Source organism: Protopterus annectens, chromosome 1.part0 (assembly GCF_019279795.1).
Source record: "Protopterus annectens isolate FY-2018-M chromosome 1.part0, PAN1.0, whole genome shotgun sequence".
Classification (NCBI taxonomy): domain Eukaryota; kingdom Metazoa; phylum Chordata; order Ceratodontiformes; family Protopteridae; genus Protopterus; species Protopterus annectens.
This window is the reverse complement of record NC_056725.1, coordinates 1,307,804,367-1,307,828,494: the sequence shown is the minus strand read 5'-3', so window position 1 is coordinate 1,307,828,494 and position 24,128 is coordinate 1,307,804,367. Positions and strand designations below refer to the sequence as shown.

The window sequence follows — 24,128 nt, the reverse complement described above, 5'->3', positions numbered from 1 at the left end:
ATAACGTTGACACTAAAAATTGAAATAGCATATTTATTTATTTTATTTTACACTTGTTTACTGGGAAAGTCTGACTCGGCAGAGACCATTTTCAGCAGAGCCCCAGGGAGAAAAGCTCCACATGATATAAACAAATAAAGCTCCAACATAGTACAATCATACAGAAGGTACATAGTAATGAGAACACAAATTACATACACCATTTCATAAAGTGAGTACTCTATACAATGATCAAAAAGATGTAAATGAAAAACATTGGCAGAAATTACATAATTTAGACAATTTGAGTAAAGTATAGTCTGGTTGAAGGTTTGCTAGTTCTTTATGGAGAAGCTTAGAGGAGCTTATACCTATACATGGATTACACCTACTTATATTTGTATTTATACATATGCATTTGTGAATACAATCAAATTACAATACTTTTACAGACAAAATAGTTTAGGATTAGAGTTGTTTAGTAAAACTATGCAAGACAGATGGGCAGAAGGAAGTGATAGAATTAGTAGTATGAAGAAGAGGGGAATTTAGATAAGTTGTGGTTTAGTGATTAAAGAGAGACAAGCAGAAAAAGGACAAAGATTTACAGAGGGAAATATAAGATAGAAGAGGGAGCTATATTTTATTATCCAGGAGTCTGGTAAATGGTGTTTGAGAAGGTTTTTGAATTGTGATAAGTTGCTAGCAGATCTAATGGACTTGGGGTAGTGTGTTCCAGATTTTGACAACGTAGCTTGAATAGAGAGTCCCCAGCACTATTGGTGGATTTGGTAACTTTTAATAGAGATTTATTTGTTGATTGAAGTATAAGATTGTGGGAATAGGGCTGAATTGTATTTAGGAGAGCGGAGGTTTTATCTGGGTAATTGAGTAGCTTGTGAGCTGTGGTTAACTGGTTGTAAAAAAGGATAGTTTTCTTAGGGAGAGTTAGTGGTGAGTCCTATGTGAAGAGTCTGCAGCGAAGTTTGCTGTTTTATTATAGCATGTTTCTAGTTTGTCTAGGTCTGTCTTTTTCAAGTTGGTAAGGATAGGAGAAGCGTAGAGAAGAGTTAATAAAAGATGTTTTCTGGCTATGGCTAGTCTAGAGCTGTCTGTTAGAAACTTTGTTTCTGTGTAGGGTACCCATCTTTCTATATGCTTTCTTAACTGACATATATGTAGATCAAATCTCAGTTTACTATCAATTTGAACACCTAATACTTTTGTTTGTGGATCTGGGATTATTATTGTATTGTCTGCGGCAGAGATGTAGAATGAGGAGAGGAGGTCTGGAGATCATTGCAGGATAGAAGATCATGAGTTTGGTTTAATTGGCATTAAGAATGAGTTGTGATTTTGCAAACAAAGATTCTGTTTGAGTAAAGGATTTTAAAGGATTTTTGGGTTAGGTCTTACAATTTGTTTGGTGGTGGGTGCTGCATATATAAGTGGAATAATCAGCATATTGGATAGCTGATGCTAGCGGACAGACAGTACCGAGGTCATTAGTAAATATGCTGAACAGGATAGGTACAAGAATAGAGCCTTGTGGAAGTCCTACCATTTCTGGGCATAGAGAGGAGAGGTCTTGTAAGCATATTACTGCCTGTTGGTCAGTTGGATAGCTTTGGAACCAGGAGAGAGTGGAAGTGCTAAGGTTAAGGTTGAAGATAGTAGTTAATAACTTGCTATGGGAGAAGATTTGAAAATGTTAAGAAATATTGATGACTCTTTCCTTAATTTCTGTGTTGCTCAGTGATATTGGCGAAGCTAAGGAGTGCAGTGGCTTTGTTTTCTTAAGTTTTTCTGTGGTTTTAGTACGAAGGGTTGGAGTGAGAAAGTGTTAATAGTGGGTGGTTTGCAGAGGTTCTTTTGTGAGCGCTGATTTATTTTTGGTTAGTGATCGAATACTTTTGGCAAAGTATTTATTAAAACTTTCAGCTATGGTCTCTGAACTAGTTATATTGGGAGGAGTAGTAGTGGTATGTCCTGGATGGGAGTATGTTTGATTGTGAACCAAAATTTCTGAGGGTTATGCTGGTATTTATGATGAATATTGGTGTAGTATGTTAATCTAGTCTGACTTGGAGTTTGGCCTTGTTTCTAATTTGCTGATATGCTAGACGTTTAGGCTGAGGTATGATGGGAGACTGGTATGATAAATCTCGACTTCTGATCATTGTAAAGTATGTGTAGCTTCCTTTTAAATGTGATACAGATGCTGCATAACTTTGATGGTCTTGGTGGTGCTTTTATTTCATAAGCATTAAATATTAGCCTGTATGTCTGTTTAATGTAGTAATACTTTCCAAACTATCTGCAAATATACAGAGCTGAGTATATATTTTTTTGGTTTTAGAGTTTAATTGTTGCTTAGATCTCTGTTGAAACTGTTGTCGCCCTGTTCTGAGACACTGATTTCCAATCTGTCTGCAAATATACAGAGCTGAGTATATTTTTTGGTTTTAGAGTTTGTACTGTTAGTTGTTGCTTAGATCTCTGTTGAAACTGTTTTCCCACCCACCCTATTTTTGGCTTGTTTAAATTTGGTGGCTTTTGCAGTTGCCCGCCCCACTGTAGATTTGATCTGGGACACTCCCCCAGTCCCATCTCTTTACCACATTCTACCTAATAAACTCTTTCTGCACTTGCTTTTAGTCCTTTTTAATTTAATTGCATTTTTTAAACTGTGTTTGGTCTACTATTGCTACATACTAGTGTGCTAGCTTGCACTGCATGTGAATTGTTTTTACTATTTTTCTGTTAAAAAAAAAAAAAAAAAAAAAAAAACCCTGTAAGCCTGTTTTCTACCTTTCCTGTAATTAGTGTTCCAGATACAGATTTGCTGTGTCCAGGACTGTATGTAAGCTTCTGAGCCCCCCAAGCCTTTCTGAATTGGAGGGAAGCCTTCTAGCTTATCAGTGGGAGTGATAAGCACTAGGTAACCTGTCTACCACATAAGGAGTGGTTCTGGCCCAGAAATTGTAGTTATTGGCTGCTTGGGCAATCTCTTCCATCTCTCTCAACTTTATTTGAAAGCCTGCATTTGCACTTGTTTCTGTCCTGTTAACTTGTCTAGTACAGATACAGATTCTTAGTTTTAGCACTTAAATTTGCTTATTCGTGCTCAGCACTTGTTCAGAACTTGTAAGCACTAAATAAGCTACTAATTACTATAGCACTCTGACTCAACCTTCCTCATTACCTAGAGGAAAACAGTTTTTGTACTTACTTTTCTCACTTGCTTAGAGAAAAACAGCTCTTGTAATCACTTTCCTCACTTATCTAGAGGAAAATATTTTTTTTATTCAGGCATGTCCAAGGGTCAGCTCCCAGTGTTCTCTCCTGCCTGATGAATCTGGGCATCTTGAGGCAATGTAGAAATTGCCTCATGTACACAGACAAACCTCTCTTCCTACCACCCAACACTAAAACCTGTGAGAGATGCACTTATCTAGCCAAACTGGAGTTAAAGCTCTCTCCAACCAAGACTGAACTTGACAGTCGTGAGGAGAAGGTAAACATTTGCACCACACCACACTCATCACATAGTGTCTCACTAAGTCTACACCACCAAAAGTCCACACATAGCAACACAAAAACATTCGCGGAGGCTCTCCATAATAATCTGTCTAAGCAACAGAGACCTCCAAATCAGAAATGCAAGCAACCACCATCCCCCAACACAACCTAAATGACACACAAGCCCACAGACTCATTGTGCCACTCAACCACAGCCGATAAGGCAAAACAACGTACCCAACACACTAGTCATAGGTGACTCTATACTCAGACACACTGATGTCCCACTCACCAGGCTAAACAAGGAGAAGGTTACTGTCAGCTGCCTGTCTGGTGCCAGGATCTGCCACATAACCCACACACTCAGGTCACTCCAAGTACAAATATAACTGTCATTGTCCATGTTGGTGTGAATGACCTGAGATGTACCTCCCTGGACTACATGAAAAAAGACATGGAAGAGCTCTCCGGTCTTGTAGCCCAGGCAGGTATGACCCTAGCCCTGAGTAGCATTCTGCCATCGCCCAGGATGATACCGCAGTACAAGGACAAAAATGATTGACTTCAACAATTGGCTAAGCTTCTGGTGTCATTCTAAGGGGATCCATTATCTGTCTGCTTGAGATGACATGGTCGACAGACCACGATGCTTTGCCACAGATGGCCTGCACCTGTCAACCCTCGGATTCCGGATACTGGCTAAGGCTCTTGCTGCCCCTTTAGTGCCTTTTTTAGGCAAGGTTCAAATAACAAATTCACCACCGTAACAGGAACAGGCAAGCAAAAACTGAGTGCAATGCTACTCAGTGCTATAAGTCTAAATCTCAAAATGCACTCACTCAAGGCACTCCTTAAAATGGAGAACATGGATATCTGTGCAGTGACTGAGACCTGGTTTAAGGCTCCAGAGAGCGCCCCTGCACTACCAGGCGATAACTCATACCACACTTTTCGGCCATGTAACCTGGACCGAAACACCAAAGGCGGAAGTGTGTCCATATTCATTAAGGATATCCACACCTCCAGGCTAGTTGCTCAGCATAATGCATCCGAGGTTATCCAAGTGCAACTAACTCTGGGCAAAACTGCAATCCAAATTGTAGCTTGCTACAGATCCCCCACCATGCCCCAGGATTCCCACTCCTCTTTTCTTGATGTACTGGAAAATATTAGGGTTCAACCAAACACCCTAATAATGGGCGACTTCAACTACTCCGCCATTAACTGGGAAAACTACTCGTGTACCAACTCCTTAGCTCAACGCTTTCTGGAATTCATAAACTCCAATGCCCTGGATCAACTTATCAACACCCCCTCCAGGAGCAACAATATCCTAGACCTAATCATTACCAACATGAGCGACCGATGTTCCACACCTGAAGTCAACTCCTCGTTGGTCCGATCCGACCATAAGCTAATCACCCTTGATATCCACATCCTGCCCCCACCCCCCATTAAGGAAACCACGGTTAAAAAATTTCTCCAAAGCCAACTTCATGCTTCTTATGACAGAAGTGGTGAACTTCATGACACCCATGCAGATGGACAATACAGTTGCAACTGCTGAATCCTACACAAATGCACTCTAAGCACTTACAGGAGTGCATGGAATGCACTCTAAGCACTTGCACGAGTGCATGGATCGTGCTATCCCAAACAGAACCAGGACGTTATCCTCCCAAAAAAAAAAAAAAAGGAAGCCAATCTGGTGGTCCCCTGCCGTAAACAAACTGTACAATAGAAGGAAGAAACTTTTGCAAAAGAGAGTAAAATCCCATGAGTGGAGGAGTTTCCTGGTCAGCCTCAGTAAGAAGCTGAGATCCCTTATATGATCCTCCAAAGCTAGCTGTGAAAACAAAATCACTAATTCTAAGGACAACCACAAAGCATTCTATAGCTATGTCAAGAATCTCGATGGCAACACCCAGATCTGCTCTGAGTTACAGCACAACTGCACGAAAATTACAGAACCAACTGATATTGCCAACATCCTGGCAGATAGGTTCAGTGCTAACTTTACCCCACCCCCCACCCCACCCCCTAAAGGGCCCATATCTATACAGGAAGAATGCAGAGTCCCTGTAATCACAATCTATGCAGGTAAAAGCTGCACTCTCTAAAGCCAAAAACACAACGTCCATGGGACCGGACAACATCCCAGGCTGCTTTTTACACAAACTGGCTCCCCACTTAAGCACCATGTTCAGTAATAGCCTTGCATCAGGCTTTGTGCCCACTGAATGGCCCACAGCAACAGTTATCCCACTCCACAAAGGGGGAGCCACCACTGATCCTGGGAACTATTGACCTGTTAGCCTGACGAGCCTGGTCTGCAAAGCCATGGAACGTATCATCATGGAACTCGTAAACAAAGACATTGGTAACCTCCAAACTCTGGATTCCACCCAGTTCGGGTTTGTGAAAGGCAGATCATGCCTCCTGAACTTGATCGACTTCTTTGAGGCAGTCACCAAAGCCGTGGATGAGGATAAGGTGGTTCACACAGCCTATCTTGACCTCGCCAAGGCTTTCAAGGCTTTCAACACCATCCCCCATTCTGGAATTATAGCTAAACTCACTAAACTAGGTGTAAATACCTATGTCACAAGATGGGTTGCCAACTGACTCACTGACAGAACCCACACTGTAAAAGTTGCAAACTCCAAATCTGACCTCAAAGCAGTGACAAGTGGAGTACCACAGGGTTCCATCCTGCGACCTCTTCTGTTTGGTGTCTACTTCTCTGAAATACAGGCTAACACAGAAGGCCTCTGGCTAATGGAGTTCGCAGATGACTGCAAACTAGGAGCCATAGTCAAGTCCCCAAATGATGTCGACATCCTACAGAAGGGCCTCGCTGAGACAGATGCCTGGTGTCAGAGCCATGGCCTCAATGCCAAAAAGTGCAGCGTCATCCCCTTTGGTAAAAACTCTATACTCATGAACTACCACATAGGCAGCAATCTACTTAACACTGAATGTGTCATAAGAGACCTTGGGACCCAGGTGGACAGTAGTGTCTCCTTTGATAGTCACATCGCCACAGTAATCAGGAAGTTCTTCTACGTGGCACACCTCATCATAAAAGGGTTCTCATCCAGGAAAATAGAGGTCATTGTTCCCCTCTACTCGACACTCATTAGACCCATTATAGAGTACAACGCCCCTTTTGTAATGTACCTCACAAGACATCTGCAGCAGCTGGAAAGGCCACAGAAGTACCTCACAGAGGATTACTGACCTCAAACAAATGCCCTACACCTTCCGCCTCAAAAAACTCCAGCTTTACTCCATAGCATATTGCCTACTCTGATGTGATCTCTGCCTGACATATAAAGCTATGTCAAACCCAGAGCTGTTGGCCATGCTACACCTAAATGAATCCCAATCCCTCCGAGCTACACGCTCTAGGGACCTAAACCTTGTCACCACAATAAACAGGACTTGCTTGAGGAATAGATTCCTGTCCCAGAGACTTCCCATACTCTGGAACAGGCTACCCATCTTTGTCAAGCAAAGTTCTTCATTAGCACTCTACAAGAAAAATCTTGAGTGAATGCGAAACGGGAAATACACCCCAGGGATCACTTCTGTGTCTCTGATCGACAGTGGCACAGGAAAATAACTTTCTTGGGTGGTGCAAGCCAGGGAACCTTGTTAGCTAGGCTTACGTAGGCCATTGGGCCGATAGCCTAGTACCTACCTATGAACCTATAATACGGTCTACAAGTTTTTTTCTTTATTTTTTATTACTAGAATATTTAACTTTTAAGTGCCATATCTTGGTACAAGTTCTAAGTCTTGCAACAAATTTGGGTTAATTAGTATTGAAATTTGGATTTATTACTTTAAGGGTGCATATTGAAGACCTGAAGGTCACTACACTCACAAAGTCTGTTACAGAAGGCTATGTCTGATCCCCCCCCCCGGACTTGTGGAAGAACCACATACTATCAGCTTTCATCCCTCTAAATGTTTATTTTCTTTCCCAGAAGCCTTTTGTTCCTATGCCAGCTGCCCATCTAGCCTTCTCTTCCCCCCCCCCCTCCGATCCATTCATTACCAACACTGAGAATTTCATCCCTGTCATGTGGTGAAAGCCCTCCAAAGGAGGTAGTTGTTTTATGCATTGTGCCCTCATCAGCATACTGGCAATGTTGGTGTTTACAATCAGCCTAAATCTGCATGTGTGTGTAATCCACATCACCACTGAGGCTCTTTCCCATGTCATTGCACTCTCCTGCACCCCCGCACTGAAGGCCACCACCAAGCAAAGGCTTTGTGAGCTGCATGGCCACCTCCAGACCTGGCATTTGCCTTTCTGACCCTCCTTTGTGGGGGTGATAGCAGTGCACAGCCAACTGCCCCAGATACCTCAGACATTATGCAGATTTGGTAATTTTGTGTATACTTCTATTATTGTGCCTCTTTTTCTCTTGTATTATTTCTAGCCCTGGATACCATTAGATAACCTTGCAGGGTACTGCACCTGATTTCTGGCACCTTGGAATACTTTGGGGCTTTTGTGCCAATGTGCAGCAGTCTGGACAGTTCATTCTTCCTGTCTGTCCCGGCCATCCTGTCTCCCTTTTAAGAGCATTTGTATGTGTACCTTAGCTGCTCCCACTTTGAGCTGCTTGTTGGAACTCTATTTGTCTTGCAATGAGAATATAACATTTTATTGCAGTCTAATCAGTCCTGTCAGCTTGCTCGTGTTCCTTAAGATATTTTACTCTGTTATGCATATCTAAACAGGAAACTGCTAAAACATGAATATTTTGGTGACCTTCCTGAAGGAACTTATTACAATATAGACCAAATAAGTTCATGCATTTTTTCCTTTAAATAACTATTGCATTTAATCGGCACATGTAAATTTGTCATCTTCATGATGACGATGACTCCTCTCCAATAGAGAAAAATTCCTTTTATGTATAGTGATTGCAGTGTTCCTTGCCTGTCCCCACTGTATTACACTCTGGCAACATTCTTCTTAATCAAGGGACTTTGGAAATGGCATTGTCTTTGAACCTAACTTTACTGAGTTGGATAATACAAAAGGACTGAAGCATGTCCATGTCAGTGCCAGTAGTTTAAGAAATAAATTCTGCATATTTAATGAATGGTTTAACTTGTGTAGCCCAAGAGGTTTAGCTGTTTCAGGAACTTGGTTAAAAAAAATCACATTCAGATATCTGAGATTGACTGCAGCTGTAAGATTTTATGCCCTGATAAGTAAGAAAGGTGTGTGTGTGTGTGTGTGTGTGTGTGTGTGTGTGTGTGTGGGGGGGGGCATCCTGTATTGCATCAACTTCTTTCTTGCTTTTCTGTCTGAAGTGTACAGATCCCTTATTGTGAGAAACTATTCAGTAAAAACTGCAAGAAAAACTCTGCCAAGCCAGTCTTCACTGTGTAAAATCTTAAACCTCATGAGAATCTGGGATTGGTTTTGGTCAGGCTTAAGAGTTAACAAGGTGATTGGCAAGTGTTGCCTCTGGAAATATATAGGTCACTGAGGAAGCTTTACACTGGCTTTGCCTCTAGCATAAAACATGGTTTTATGGTGGACTCAAAAATTGACTGGAAACTTTAATTGTGAGCTCACATACTTTTCTATCCATCTTTATGGTCTCTGTGCATTTTATCTCTCTCTCTCTCTCATCCTAAACAAGACTCAATTAAAATAATCACCCATGACAGCATTGTTGACTGAGTAGTTAAGAGGCCATGTTGCCTCAGTTGGTTGTGTTCTGTACGTACTTGTAGTGTGGTGTTAATTCATTTCAGAGTCCGCAAACATCATGGGTCTGTTTTAAGAATATGAAATAGTTTGATTATTGGTGTTTTACTGTGGCTCGCACATAAATTAACTGGTCTCTGTACTAATTTGACACTGTTCGTGTCTTTAACTCTTCTTTCTTTTAGTATCTTGAATAGAGTGGCACCATTATATAACCATTTTGTCAGGTTAGTACGCCTTTTTTGAGTTACCCCAACAAAAATGTAAAACTTGATGTGAGAGCCATCATCTTTGGCCAGCCTGTCAGCAATATATTTTTGGTCAGCCTGTCAACAGTAAATGCTCAAATTCAACATCATTGAATTCTGAAACTTCAGAAATTAAGTCAAAAGATTCCTTTCTTCTCTTGGAAACAAAATACTGGAACAGCAGCAGTGCTTGTGTATGAAAAATGTAATGCCTCTCGTGCACTCTTAACCTGTTCAACTCGGGTCACACTTCTGTCCCTTCCCTTTTGTTCAACTTGCGGTGTATAATTGATTGCCACCCTCTTCAGGAAGTAGTTTTAAGAGTTAGCCATGAAATTGTCCTCTTGCCTTATTGAGAGACATTTTAGTCTCTACTTCTCTTCACTCTTTAGATAGTTTCAGCTAACCTGAATTATACATTTCTGCTAAACTGGAGTATTAGGTTTGCAGCAGCCAACCATCTTATTCTTGAATTTTTAAAGTGTCATCTTCGAGTTTTCAGTCAAGGAAAGAAGTGTCCCTGCATTATTGGGGGAGAGAATCATGTGCCTTTTCTTAAAAAGCTAAACCTCATTTGCTGTAAATATTTGCCAGCTATTTGCCTCACCTTTTGCAACTTGGTTACAACTTGTGCATCAAATCTCCCATGACTGCCCAGTCATCAGACCTACCTGAGATAAGATCCATCAGCTCCAGTGAGGTGATCGATTTTGATACAATCATCTAGGAGCTGTAAGGGTTTTTATTTGGGACCCCAGCCTTTCCCTTGGTGGTTGCATACCTGCTCAGGGATGTGAAGATAAGTAGTGCCTTCCCCAGAGGGTATGCATGTTACCAAATGTACCCCATGAAGGCAACCATGAAGTAAACTCTCGTAGTGGTCCTTTAAGGGTATGCTGCTGCTCTCTTCCTCTTACTCTTCAGGGGCTCAAACCCCTGGCAAATCTGTGGAAGTTCTGAGTTGAGGGAATTGCAAGAGAAACCCCCACAAGTTCTCCGAACGTTACTACTTTGGCCCCATTTTCATCTGAGCCTCCACAAAATATTCAGAAAACATTGCATCTGACTTCATTGGATCCTAAGAAAAAACATTCTGATCCCATGCCCTCGGATCAGATTGTTCTAAGTTTCCTCAAGCCAACTCATCCAAGTTCACCATCAAACCAGTTTCTCCTTGGATGCATTCTCCTTTTCTCCAAGGGATGCCGAGGAGAGAATCTATGCCCAAATCAACCACCTCTCCCATCAAGTCCAATAGAGGTCTGTTAGAGGCTGACCTGGTTAGGATGATGAAATTCTTCAGAGCTCATATTCAGATGGGGGTTATTCAATCCCCATCTCCCATTGGATCTGTGAGCCTCCCATCCCTTCACATGTAGTAGTATCTCTTTGGCGAATCCATCACATGGTTTTGGAGCCCTTGGATCCGAGAGCCCCTGAGTTTCAGATTTGAAGACTACTAGGTCTTCGACTCCAACTGTCTCCCTGACTAGTTCGGTTCCAAGACTCATCCCGATCCAAAGGAACTGGAGCAGAAATGTCAGCGCCGCATCTGGGGGGGTTGGATTCCACTCTGATGTTGTTGGAGCTGTCATTTCTCCTCTGAGATTGGGCATTGGATACCTTAGGCCTGACGTATTCCTTGATGCACAGACCTGGGCAGGGTCGGGGCTTGGTAGCTTCGAAGGATTCCTCTTTGGTGCAGCCAGTCATGGCTTCTCCCAGTCTATCTGTCTTCAAGGTAGTTGAGAGGGCTTTCTCTCGACCAAGAGATTTACTCCTTCAGCATTGGATCCTGCATCCCTTCCCCCTTTGAGTCCAAGCTGTTATCCTATCAGACCTACTCCACAGGGACACTTTGACTAAGGCACTCTCCAAATCCCTGTTGGAGTCCATGCCTTTGGAGGAATACAAGAGGTCCTGTTCACAACTGGCCACTCTATTAGCCATCTCCATTGCATCCATAAGGTTAATATACCATGCTATGGAGGGTACCTCATGGGCTTCAAGTTCAGGCATAGCTGTTAGGAGTTATGCCTGGATGCAGTTTGTGACCTTGTTGTACTTGTGAAGTCTTTCATCAGTGTTTCCTTTGATGGAACATCTTTGTTTGGCCCTTCCATGAAAGAAATGCTTTCCTAGATTGAACATGATGGGAAGAACCTTGTCTGCCATAGGAATACATTTTTCTACCCCTGAACGGTCTTTTTCTCTGAATCAAAGTGGAGGCAAGAAAATGTAGTTTGTAAGTCCCAGGAATCTTTCCAGGATTCACTGAAGTACTCCAGAGGCGTGTGGGTTCAGATGGATGAACGCTGCCCTTGTGGCTGGGGAGATGTGCAGACTCCAGGGTTTCCGAGATTATTTTTCAGATGAACCTTTTCAGCGCTCCTGAAGAGTTGCCAGACTGCCCACCTCTGGAGGCAGTCGGGGGGTGGTGCTTGTCTTTGCATTCAGATACTTGGGCTTCGATATCAAAGCATTCTTGAGTGCTAAACGTAATATCCAGAGGTTATTTCATATTTTTCCAGTTTCCCCCAAGCAAAAGAAGAAAGCTTCCCAACATCCCACCCAGTCAGAGAGCAGCTTCAGATCATGAGATTCAAAAGCTGCTAGGCAAACGTTATCCAGGAAGTCCCACCAGACCAGAAAGGATTGGGGGCTTAGTCAAGCTTCTCTTCAGTACCAAAGAACACAGGAGACCTGAGACTAATTTTTGATCTAAGCAACCTAAACCAATTTCTGAAGTCAAAAGTTCTGAATCATTTTGATCTTTTTACAGAAGGATGATAGGATGTGCTCAGCTAATTTTTCACGACGCATAATATCACGTCAGGACTAACAGATGATCCTGAAGATTTCTGCACTTTCAGCTGGGAGCCATTCACCATCAGTTCAGAGTCTTGCCCTTTGGTCTCGCCACAACCCTAAGGGTGTTTGTGTATGATAGTGGTAGACGTTCACCTGAGACTGCTGAGATCCATTGCTTCTGTATCTAGACAACTGGCTCCTCATTGACCCAGCCAAGCATCTCTTAAAGCAGTCCAGGGATGATTTGCTCCAACTCTGTCAAAGACTAGGCATTTCAGTAAACACCTCCAAATCTCAACTGCAACTTCTACAGAGCCTGGAGTTCGTAGGTGCCCAGTTGAACACAGTAAGTCAGGTAGTCTCTCTCTTCCTGCACATTGTGTAGGTACAACCAAGTTTTAAGTGCAGCAAATTCTTGTTCAAACACCCCCCCCCCCTTTCAAAAGTCAGACTTGTCCTTCAGTCTCTAGGTTTGATGGCAGTGGTCATAACTGTAGTTACTATGGCCTGTTTCTTTGTGTGTGTTCTCCAGTGGACACGAGCTGTTCAGTGGTCTATTCTGCATTATCCTCTGTCCTTCCCAGTCATACTCATTCGAGTGTGCAAGGATCATCTCCGTTGGTGTATTTGATCAGATGAAATGTTCCTAGGCTGTCACTTTGTCTTTTGCAGTAGCCACGGTCACTACGGATGCCCCCCAGTTGGGGTGGGGGGTATTTCTTTGGATGGACTGTTCAAGGCATGTGGTCCCCCCAGAGACTAATTTGCATGTCAGTGTTCTGGAGATGAGTGGTCCTACTAGCATTGCTGGCCTTTCAAGATGTTCTTCCTGTAGGGACTGTTGTGATAGAAACCAACAACAAGTCTCTGGTGTGATGTATCAATAAAAATGAGGGAACCTGGTCCTGCATTGCCTTTGCGAGAGGCAATGTGTGTGTGGCAGTGGGCGATCTCAGGTCACTTTCTTATGGCAACCTACAGTGGATATAAAAAGTGTACACACCCTTGTTAAACTGCTAGGTTTCTGTGATTAAAAAATGAGACCACAATAAGTCATTTCAAAACTTTTCCCACCTTTAATGTGATCTATAACCTGTACAATTCAATTGAAAAACAAATCTGTTAGGGAAAAAATATAAAAAATAAAGTACAATAAGCTGGTTGTATAAGTGTGCACACCCTTAAACTAATACTTTGTTGAAGCACCTTTTGATTTAATTACATTCAGTCGTCTTTGGTACACACCTGCAAGACTGATTAACCCCAAATAAAGTTCAGCTGTCGTAGTATGATTTTCTTGACATTTACTCATTTGTGTGCTACAGCAAAAGCAGAGAGCTTACAAAGCATGAAAGGGATCTCATTGTTGAAAGGCATCAGTCATGAGAAGGGTACAAAAAAATTTCAACAGTATTGGATATACCATGAAACACAGTGAAGACAGTCATCAAAAAGTGGAGAAAATATGGAACAGTGACGTTGCAAAGAACTGGACGTTCCGCCAAAAGTAATGAAAAGATGAGAGAAAAACTGGTCAAGGAGGCTGCCAAGAGACCTACAGCAACACTCAAGGAGCTGCAGGAGTATCTAGCAAGTACTAGTTGTGTACTATGTGACAATCTCCCATATTCTCCATATGTCTGAACTATGGGGTAGGTTTGCAAGACTGAAGCCTTTTGTTAAACAGAAAAATATCCAGGCCTGGCTAAAATTTGCAAAACAATACATCAGGTCTCCCAAAAGCATGTGGGAAAATGTGTTTTGGTCTGCTGAGACCAAGGTTGTTCCAAAAGGTACGTTTGGTGCAAAAACAACACTTCATCACCAAAAGAACACCATCCCCACGGTGAAACGTGGTGGTGGGAGTATCATGCTTTGGGGTTGCTTTTCTTCAGCTGGAATTGCGGCTTTAGTCAAGGTGGAGGGAAATTATGAACAATTCACCTTCAGGCATCTGCTAGAAAGCTGAAGATGAGGAATTTCTCCTTTCAACACGACAATGACCTCAAGCATACATGCAAATCAACAAAAGAATGGCTTCACCAGAAGAAAATTAAATTTTTGGAATGCCTCAGCCAGAGCCTAGACCTAAATCCAATGGAAAATCTGTGGGGTGACCTGAAGAGGGCTGTGCACAAGAGATGCCCTCGCGATCTGACAGATTTGGAGCACTTTTGTAAGGAAGAGTGGGCAAATATTGCCAAGTCAAGATGTGCCATGCTGATAGACTCCTACCAAAGAAGACTGAATTGTTTGTCTTTTCGGCTTTTCTCGGTTAGGGGTCGCCACAGTGGAACTCTGGTCCGCTAATGATTGGCAGTCTATTTCTATGGTGCCAAGTTGCCAGCCTGACGCCCAACCTTCAGCAAAGGCACGCCCATTTACGCATGTCTTTCCGAGGCCACTCAACCGCGGGGAGGACATGCAGACTCCACACAGAAGGCACTCCAGCCAAGAATCAAACAGGAGAACCTCTTGCTGTGCGGTAAAAATGCTACCGCTGCTGTAATTAAATTAAAAGGTGCTTCAAAGTATTAGTTTAAGGGTGTGCACACTTATGCAACCAGCATACTGTACTTTATTTATACTTTTTGTATGCACGGTAAATACTGGGGAAATCCAACATACTAGCAGACAAACTCAACAGGTCCATTTTGATGCCTCACAAGTGATCTGTCAGTAGTGGAGGAGAAGATTTTCCATGATTTGTGCCAACCTTACTTTGATCTCTTTGCATCTCCCCATAATGAGTGGAACAAGTTTTTTTTTTTTTGCCCTAACCCACCCCCAAGGGGGAGTGTCTGAAAGATGCTCTAGTCCACGTTTGGCCCTCCAATTTCCTTTATGCCTAGCCCTCTTCCCTCTGATGCCAGAATCTTTTTCAGAAAGCACTTTAGTTGAAGAACTCAGTTATCCTTATTGCCACCTTTTGGCCTCAAGTGTGGTTCCCCCTTCCTTTGGTCTCATCTTCGATATCTTCCATGGATACTGGACTGAAGTCCAGGCCTACTGTCACATTGCTCATGGATGAAGCATCCCAATATTCCAGGTGTCAAACTAATCCTATGGTTTCTCCAATACTTGTGATAGCTAGACAGCCCAGGCTTTCCTTACCTGTCCGACAAATTTTATCTTGCCAGAAAGTTTCTACAAAGGAGATCTACAAGAGTAAATGCCAAAGGTTTTTCAGTTTGGCCTATTCAAAAGGAAATTGATCCTTTCACTGCTCTTATATCATATGTTCTGTAATTTTTAGCATCTATATTTAGGGAAGATGCTAGATGTTCTTCATGTTTCACTGTTGCAGTCATCACACTTGGGTTATCTGCCTGCAGGTAGCCCTCAGTCTGCCCGAATACCAGAGACTTAGTATTTCTGCATCGGTTGCTGACACTCCAGGACTGATGTCAGGTCGTCCGGGGTATAAAAACAGGCAGCTAACGCCATTACATCAGTTTTTCTTGCTGAGGAGTCTGAAGCAGTTCGCACAAGTGCCAGTCGGCCGCTACCTGAGTTCTCATTTCTGAATTGAATCATCCTGAAGTCTTCTAAAGCTAAGTATCCCATTGGGGATCCTTTTTTCTTGCTCTAACCAATGTCAGAAAAAGTTAACGGTCTCACCTGTTGAAAGCAAATACCACACAGTGATTTCCATTCTTACTGCGTCACCTGTTCAGGCCCAGACCACGATGTACCTCGCTTTTGGTTTTGTGCCTTGTTCAACACCGGAACTATTCCTTGTCGGGCACTTATTGTCGCTAAATACTTTCGTTCTCGATCTCTGTATTCCGAAATGGCTTTGGTAAGCCATCCGACTACCGATCTTCTGAAAAAAACGTAAGGATAAAGACAGAGACAGACTGCACAGGTCCAAAACTGCCAAAGATGCTTCCATTAAGCTAGTTGCCAGTTCGACGGTACTCAGTGAGGCGCTTTCGCAGCCCCTGATGCCTACTTCAGTGGTTTCGCAGGCCTCTACCGAGGCCCGTTCGGAGTCCGGTAAGCCACGAGTCTCTTTGACTACGGAACCTGCGGATGGGTCCAAAGCCGCTGGGCAGGCACCGGCTTCTGAGGAAGTTCTTTGCACTACTGATATTCGACACAAACTGACTACGTCTTCAGTTCGGTCTAAAACCATCGAGTTTCTAAGGCCTAGAGTACGAGCTACGCCTAAAAAACCAACGACCAAAACTCAAGCACCTGCTTCCTTGCCACAACATAAAATGCTTAAAATGGCAGACGACCTCATTATGCTAATTTTGGAAGCCAGCCTTCCCCTGCTGAGAGAGACCTTGTTCCCAGCAGCTTTAACAGGCCAAGAGTCTGACGAGACTGAGGTATCTGATTATGAAGACATGCCTTTATCTGCTTATGAGGATTCAGATGCAGAGGAATCCATTCCCTCTGTTTCTTCTCAAGAGGATTTTTCATTCGGTGAAACCTTACATACCTTGAGAGCATTTCCATTGGGAATGCCAAGACTATCCTCAGTCCAAAAAGAGACTCAGAATTTCTAGATTTGCCACAACATAGGCCTTCAGCAATACCCCCAGTCCTGGATGTTGTGGATGATGTCTTTAGGGAATCCAGTGTAACTCCTGATACTTTACCCCCTGCTCCTAGGAAACCAGACAGGTACTACAGAGTTCTTGACTCTCTCAAATTCCTTTTCAAAAATCCTACTGCTGACCAGAGGTCATCTCCCAGGGGCCTAAAGGTATCAAAGCAGCTACAGCTAAGAATCCCACCCCTTCGGACAGGGATTCCAGAGCTTTAGACAGATGGGGTAAGAAAGTATACACCTCTGAAACACTCGCCATTAGGGCTTTGAATTGCCAGTTTCACATGCTAAAGTACCAACAACATATCATGGAACTTATTAAGCAAAAATTAGCTACCTTTACAGACTACAGAAAATAAAGAATTGCGAGAGCTTATGCATTCTGCAAGCCAAGTCAGCAAGCATACTTTGCAATGTGGCTCTGACGCCCTAGAAGCATCTTGCAGGGCAGCAGTCACTGGTTCTGTACTGAGAAGGCATGCTTGGCATAAGGAGCAGACCTTGCCAGACTATGTCAAATCATAATTACTCGACACTTCTTTGAACAAGGACAATCCGTTTGGCACCAAAGCAGAAGAGGTTCTTAAAAAGATGGAAGAAAAAGCTAAATCTGTGCAGACAGCCAAAGATTTATTTCAAGTACAGCCTCCTAGATTCAGTAGGCATTGCCCTTCGAAACATTGGTTCTTTCCAACCCCCTCAGGGCAATCTCAAACCAGACCTAGGGGAAACAGACCCCCCCTCCCAGACTACAGTCTCAGGGTATGCAGAGATATAAGCAATGGAGTGCCTCCACTTCAAAAACAGGGAGTGCTAAGCCACCTCCTTATGGAAAGAATTCACAATGACTTCTCAACTCCACTCCCCACCTCTGCCCAACTGCTCATGCCCCTAGGAGGAAAACTTGCCCCTCATGTGATAAACTGGACTTCCATCACCAAAGACTGATGGGTCCTCAACATTGTATCCAAGAAGTACAGATTTTACTTTCATTCTCTGCCAACCCCAAAAGGGTTCCCAGACCTTCCTCCAAACCAGTGGGCAGAGGCACAAAACCAAGTTCAATCTCTGCTCTCCATAAGGGCTATTCAACCTGTTCCTGCAGAATAGATAGGTCAAGGGTTCTATTCCAGACTGGTACCCAGAAAAGAGGGCACTTGGCGCCCAATCCTAGATCTTTCCATTCTGAACGCCTTCCTGGTGGTACCAAAATTCAAAATGCTCACCCTTCAGCAGCTTCTTTCTATGTTGGCCAAAGATGCCTGGTTAGCCACCCTAGACCTGAAAGAAGCCTATCTGCACATCCCCATCAGGGACTCTTGCAGGAAATACCTACGCTTCAGGGCAGGATCTTTGTATTATCAGTTCTCTGCACTTCCCTTTGGCTTATCCACTGCTCCCAGAATATTCACAAAATGCCTGGCTCCAGCCATTGCCTACTGCAGACAGAGAAAAATTCAAATGTACCCATACTTGGACTGCCCAGTTAAGGCAGACAGCCAGGAAATGCTGTTGCAGCACCTGACATTTGTAAACCTTCTAACCTCCCTGAGTACACTATCAACGAAAAGAAATCAAAACTAGTCCCCATTCAAAAGATTGTATTCCTGGGAGCAAGCTTGGACACAGCATCCCAGATGGCATTCCTTACTCCAGAAAAACAAGCCTGACAGCCTACTTCATTCAAATGGCTACCAGAACCCAGCTATCTGCAAGGGAAATCCTGCAGTCCCTAGGGTTCATGGCCTCTTGCATACTACTAATTCCATATGCCAGACTGCTTATGAGGAAACTTCAGTGGTACTTAAGTCTTTGGTGCCAACATTTTCAGGACCTGAAAACTGTCATTCCTATGATACCTTGTCTAAGGACAGAGTTTCTTTGGTGGGCAGCAGCATGCAACCACAACAAGGGACTTCCTTTTACTCAACCCCACGCCACCCAGATCCTAACCACAGACACGTCAGACTATGTCTGGGGGGCACATCTGGATGACAAGTGCATTCGGGGCCACTGGAACCCAAGTCAAATTCATCTGCACATCAACCAGAAATAGATGCTAACTGTTCAGCACGCTCTAACAGCTTTCAGATCTCTACTCTCACCAGGACCCCTGCTAATAAAAACAGACAACACCACAGTTATGTGGTACATCAACAGGCAGGGGGGAACCCACTCAAGCTAGCCATGGCCCTGTGGAACACTGCTTTGGACATGCAGGTCCATCTGCAAGCTCATTTCCTGCCAGGAAAACAGAACTCACTGGCAGACAACTTAAGCAGAAATCTCCTAGACCCACACGAGTGGCAATTAGAGCGCAGCACCTTCAGCTTTCTGATTCAGAAATGGACCCCAGAGGTGGATCTCTATGCCTCCCCCTGCAGTCACCAGCTCAGCAAATTCTGCACCAGGACACCTCACACCAGGGCCTGGAAAGTGGATGCCCTGTCCTTCCAGTGGGTAAACCTCTCAATCTATGCATTTCCCCCTCTGCCCTTTCTCTCAAGAATATTGCTCAATATAAGACAGGACAGACAAAGGGCAATCCTGACTGCCCTGGACTGGCCATGCCAGCACTGGTACCCACTACTGAGCAGCCTGTCACCGGTGCCAACCTGGCACCTACCCCAGAGCCTGACCCTCTTCACACAGCAGGGGGACAGATCTTGCATCCACAACTGCAAACCCTGAATCTTGCAGCCTGACTTATTCCTTGAAATCTCCCCTAGTGACCAGCCTAAGCAATCAGGTGCTGAACGTCATTCTTCAAGCCAGAAGACCCAGTACAAGGATATCCTGTGCTGATAAGTGGAAAAGGTATTGCTCCTGGATTCAGTCTAAAGAGAGGACACCACTCTGCCCTCCCTACCTCTAATCCTGGATTACTTAGCAGATTTACTCCACAGAGGCCTATCCTTCTCCTCCATTAAGATCCATACCTCTGCCATCTCGGCTCATTACAACACTGAGCCACCTCTCTTCTCTCACCCTCTCATCAAACAGTATCTTGAGAGGGGCAAACAACTTAAGGCCACCAAGGAGAGCAGCCACCCCTGCTTGGGACCTTAACTTTGTACGGGAAAAGCTCACGCTACCCCCTTTTGAGCCTGCAGCGTCAGCAGAGTTACAATTCCTCTCTTGGAAAACAGCATTGCTTCTGGCCATCACTTCAGCTAGAATAGCATCTGAGCTACAAGCACTGATGGCTGTGGAACCCTTCATTATTTTTTATACTGACGGGGTTTCCCTCGGGACTAATCCTTCCTTTATGCCTAAAGTGGTGTCCAGTGTGGCTCTCGACCAATCCTATCCATTTGCCAACCTTCTTCCCTAATTCTCAAAATAAAGGAGAAAAGAATCCTGCACTCCTTGGACATGCACAGCTCATATTCTACCTGGATAGGACTAAGCCTTTCAGGAAATCTGACCAGTTATTACTCAGTTTTGCACCAGGGGCAGAGGGCAAGGCCATTTCAAAACATCCACTTTCCAAATGGATAGCACACTGTATCCATTTCTGCTACAAACACCATGGAAAACCGACCCCTCAGTGGGTCAGAACACATTCCACTAAGGCAACTTCTACCTCTACAGCATTCCTCAGGGGAGTCCCTACCAAGGGTATTCTGGAGGCTGCTACATGGAGTTCTGTACACACATTCACCAAGCATTACCACCTTGCCTATATTTTCCAAATCTATGGTGGGTTTTGCAACTGCAGTCCTGCAAGGCATACTAGCAAGCTCAAAGTCTTTTTGACTGCCTCCACCCCAAGTGTGAAGACTGCAACAGTGAAATACTAAGAACATAGTACAGTTGTGTACCCTTACCATAAATGTAGATGTTAGAGTGTATTCACTGTTGCAGTCATGGAAGTTCTTCGTGTTTCACTGTTGCAGTCATTACATTTGGGTAATCTGCTGGCAGGTTGCCCTCAGTCGGCCTGAATAACAAAGTCTTGTGTCCTGCGTCGGTTGCTGTCTCCTCTTCCATAACGTCAGGGGTATAAAACATGCAGCCGACACCATTTTATTCAGTCTTTCTTGCCGCGCGGTGCCCAAAGCAGAAGCAGTTCGCAAGTGCCAGTCAGCAGACTCCTGAAATGTTTGCATTAGCGTTTCAGAACCGAAGTCTTCAAACTAAAGCTAAGTTCCCCGTTGGGGAAACTTTTTCTTGCTCCTTACCGATGTCAGTAAAAGTTAATAATTGCATTACTTGTGGGAAGCAAATACCTCAAGGATATTCATTTGTACTGTATTCCTTGCCTAGGCCCAGATCATAATGTGCCTTGCTGTCAGTTTTGTGCTAGATTTAACGAACGCACTGTTGAGCGTCTATATAGTTTTGCTTCTAAATATTTTGGATCAAGATTTAATTATCCTGAAATGTCGTCTGTTAGCAATCCGACTGCCGGAGGTCACAAAAAAACTCAAAAAAAAAGTCCAAGATAGACTGTCTAGGTCCAAAACCGACAACAAAGCTTCTCCTAAGCCAGTTGCTGGTTCGCTGGTACTCAGTGAGGCACTTTTGCAGTCCCTGATACCCGCTACTTTTTGAGTCGCAGGCCTCTACCGAGACCCATTCGGAGTCCGGTATGCCGCAGGATTCGCAGAGTATTGAACCCGCAGATGCCTCTCCCTTGGATGGGTCCGGGGCCGCTGAGCAGGCATTGGCTTCTGAGGGTGTTTTCAGGCCTCAACATTTTTATATTAAACCGACACCAGCTTCAAAAACAAGATCAAAAGCGTCTTCTATGTCTAAAAAACTGACGTATGAGCCACATGCTCAGGCCCCTATGCCTAAAAAAACAGATGATCAAAATGACTGAGGACTTAATTACCTTGATCAGGGGTTCCCAACCCCCCTGCTAAGAGGCCTAGGCAAGGCACTGATTGTGAATCTTCAGATCAGGTTTCCATTTCTTCTGATTCCTCTTCTGATCAGGAATTTTCTCTTCCATCCTATGAGGATTCTGATGCAGAAGAATCCATCCCATCTGTATCTCCTCCTGAGGATTACTCTTTTGGAGAAACTTTGCATACTCTAAGGGAACATTTTCACTGGGAGAGTCAGGACTTCTCTGAATCAAAAAAAAAAAAAAAGAGGCTTAGGGATTTCCTCCTTCTTCCTCAGCATAGGCCATTGTTGTGTTTTCGGAATCAAGCATGGCTCTTGATTCCCTACCTCCAGCTCCTAGTAAGCCAGACAGATATTGCAGGGTTCCTGACTCCCACAAATTTCTATTAAAAAAATCCTGCTGCTGATCCTCAGACTATTTCACAGGGTCCCAAGGGTGTAAAGGCTTCTACAGCCAAAAATCCTACCCACTCTGATGGAGATTCCAGGGCGCTGGATAGATGGGGAAAGAAGGTTTATACGTCTGCAACCTTGGCAATTAGGGCCTTAAACTGCCAGTTTCATAGGCTTAAATATCAACAGCATGTTATGGGCTTACTGAAACAAAAAATGATGTTCATTTCTGATTGTGTGGAAAATAAAGAATTACAGGTTAAAGCTAAATTGTTTGATGCGCCCTTGCAGCATGATACTCTGGCAATAAGGCAGAAGAGGTTTTAAAGAAAATGGAAGACAAAGCTAAATCTATGCAAACTGTCAAAGATTTCTTGCAAGTGCAGCCACTCAGGTTCAGTAGGCACTGACCTACTGAAAATTGGTCATTTCCTGTGTCCAACAGACGCTCAAGGCAAATCCAGGCACTCAAAAGGTTTCAGATACCAATCACAGGGTTCTTACAGGTCAAAGCAATGGGGTGCCCCCACCTCCAAATCTGGTGGAAACAAAGCACAACCCTACAGTAAGCAGTCTCCATGACTTCCCTCTACCTTCACCAAGCACTTGTCTTTTGGCAGCCCCCTTGGGGGGAAAACTAGCACTTCCTGCTCAAAATTGGCAGTTAATTACTCAGGACAAGTGGGTATTAAACATAGTATCCCAGGGGTACAAATTTAATTTCCACACTTTGCCAATTCCAAATGGTTGGCCAGATCTGCCACAAAATCAGTGGGCAGAGGCTCAGAAGCAAGTTATGTCCCTCATGGATATGGGGGCTATTCAACCAGTACCAGAAAAGGAAAAAGGACAAGGTTTTTATTCAATATTTTTCCTGGTACCCAGAAAAGACAATGCCTGGTGTCCAGTACTGGACTTATCAATTTTGAACACGTTCCTGGACATTCCAAATTTCAAACTGCTGACTTTACAACAGCTACTACCTATGCTGGGCAGGAACGCTTGGTTAGTGTCTCTAGACTTGAGGCATACCTGCATATCCCAATAAGGGAATCATGCAGAAGATACCTCCACTTCAAGGCAGATTTTTTGCATTACTAATTCTCTGCACTGCCCTTTGGCTTATCTACTGCGCCCAGGGTCTTTACAAAGTGCCTGGCACCAGTAATTGCATTCTGCAGACAAAGGAGCATACATATTTAGCCTTATATGGATGACTGTCTCATTCAAGCAGAGGACACATTCAAGCAGAGGACAAGGACACTCTTTAACATCTGGCGTTTGTAAAAAGGCTTCTAACATGCCTAGCGTACACAATAAACGAAAAGAAATCGCAAATGGTACCCTCTCAAATAATTACATTCCTGGGTGAAAGCTTGAATACAGCTGCCCAGATGGCTTACCTTACGCCAGACAAACAAAGGCAACTGACAACATACTTCAAACAAATAGCAACAAAAACCCATTTATCTGCAAGGCAAATTCTGCAGGCTTTGGGGTCCATGGCATCCTGCATTCTACTAATTCTATATGCGAGACTGCATATGAGGAAACTACAATGGTACCTAAAAAGTTTATGGAGTCAGCATTGTCACAGTCTGGAAACAATGATTCCTCTCATTTCCTGCCTACAACAGGAGTTTCTTTGGTGGGCAGCGACATGTCACCAAAACAAGGGACTGTCATTCACTCTACCCCCTGCCACCCAAACCCTAACTGCAGACGCATCAGACTATGCTTGGGGGGGCACCTGGCGGGGAGATGCATTCAGGACAAATGGAGCCCAAAGCAAATGAATCTGCATATCAACCAGAAAGAGATGCTAGCTGTTCAGAATGCTCAGACAGCCTTCAAGGACTTGCTTCATCTAGGACAACTGCTGTTAAAGACTGACAACACCACGGTTATGTGGTACATAAACAAGCAGGGGGGTACACATTCCTACCCACTTTTTAGACCAGCCATGGCATTGTAGAACACAGCTTTGACTTACCAAATACATCTTCAAGCTCAATTC

The 24,128-nt window shown here is 43.8% G+C and overlaps 1 protein-coding gene across 1 annotated transcript in view; it reads left to right on the top strand.

Annotated features, from left to right (window-relative positions):
- Window positions 1-24,128, top strand: part of LOC122801633 (SUN domain-containing protein 2-like) — an 874,347-nt gene that overhangs the window by 608,819 nt on the left and 241,400 nt on the right. The gene's annotated exons all lie outside the window — the stretch shown is intronic.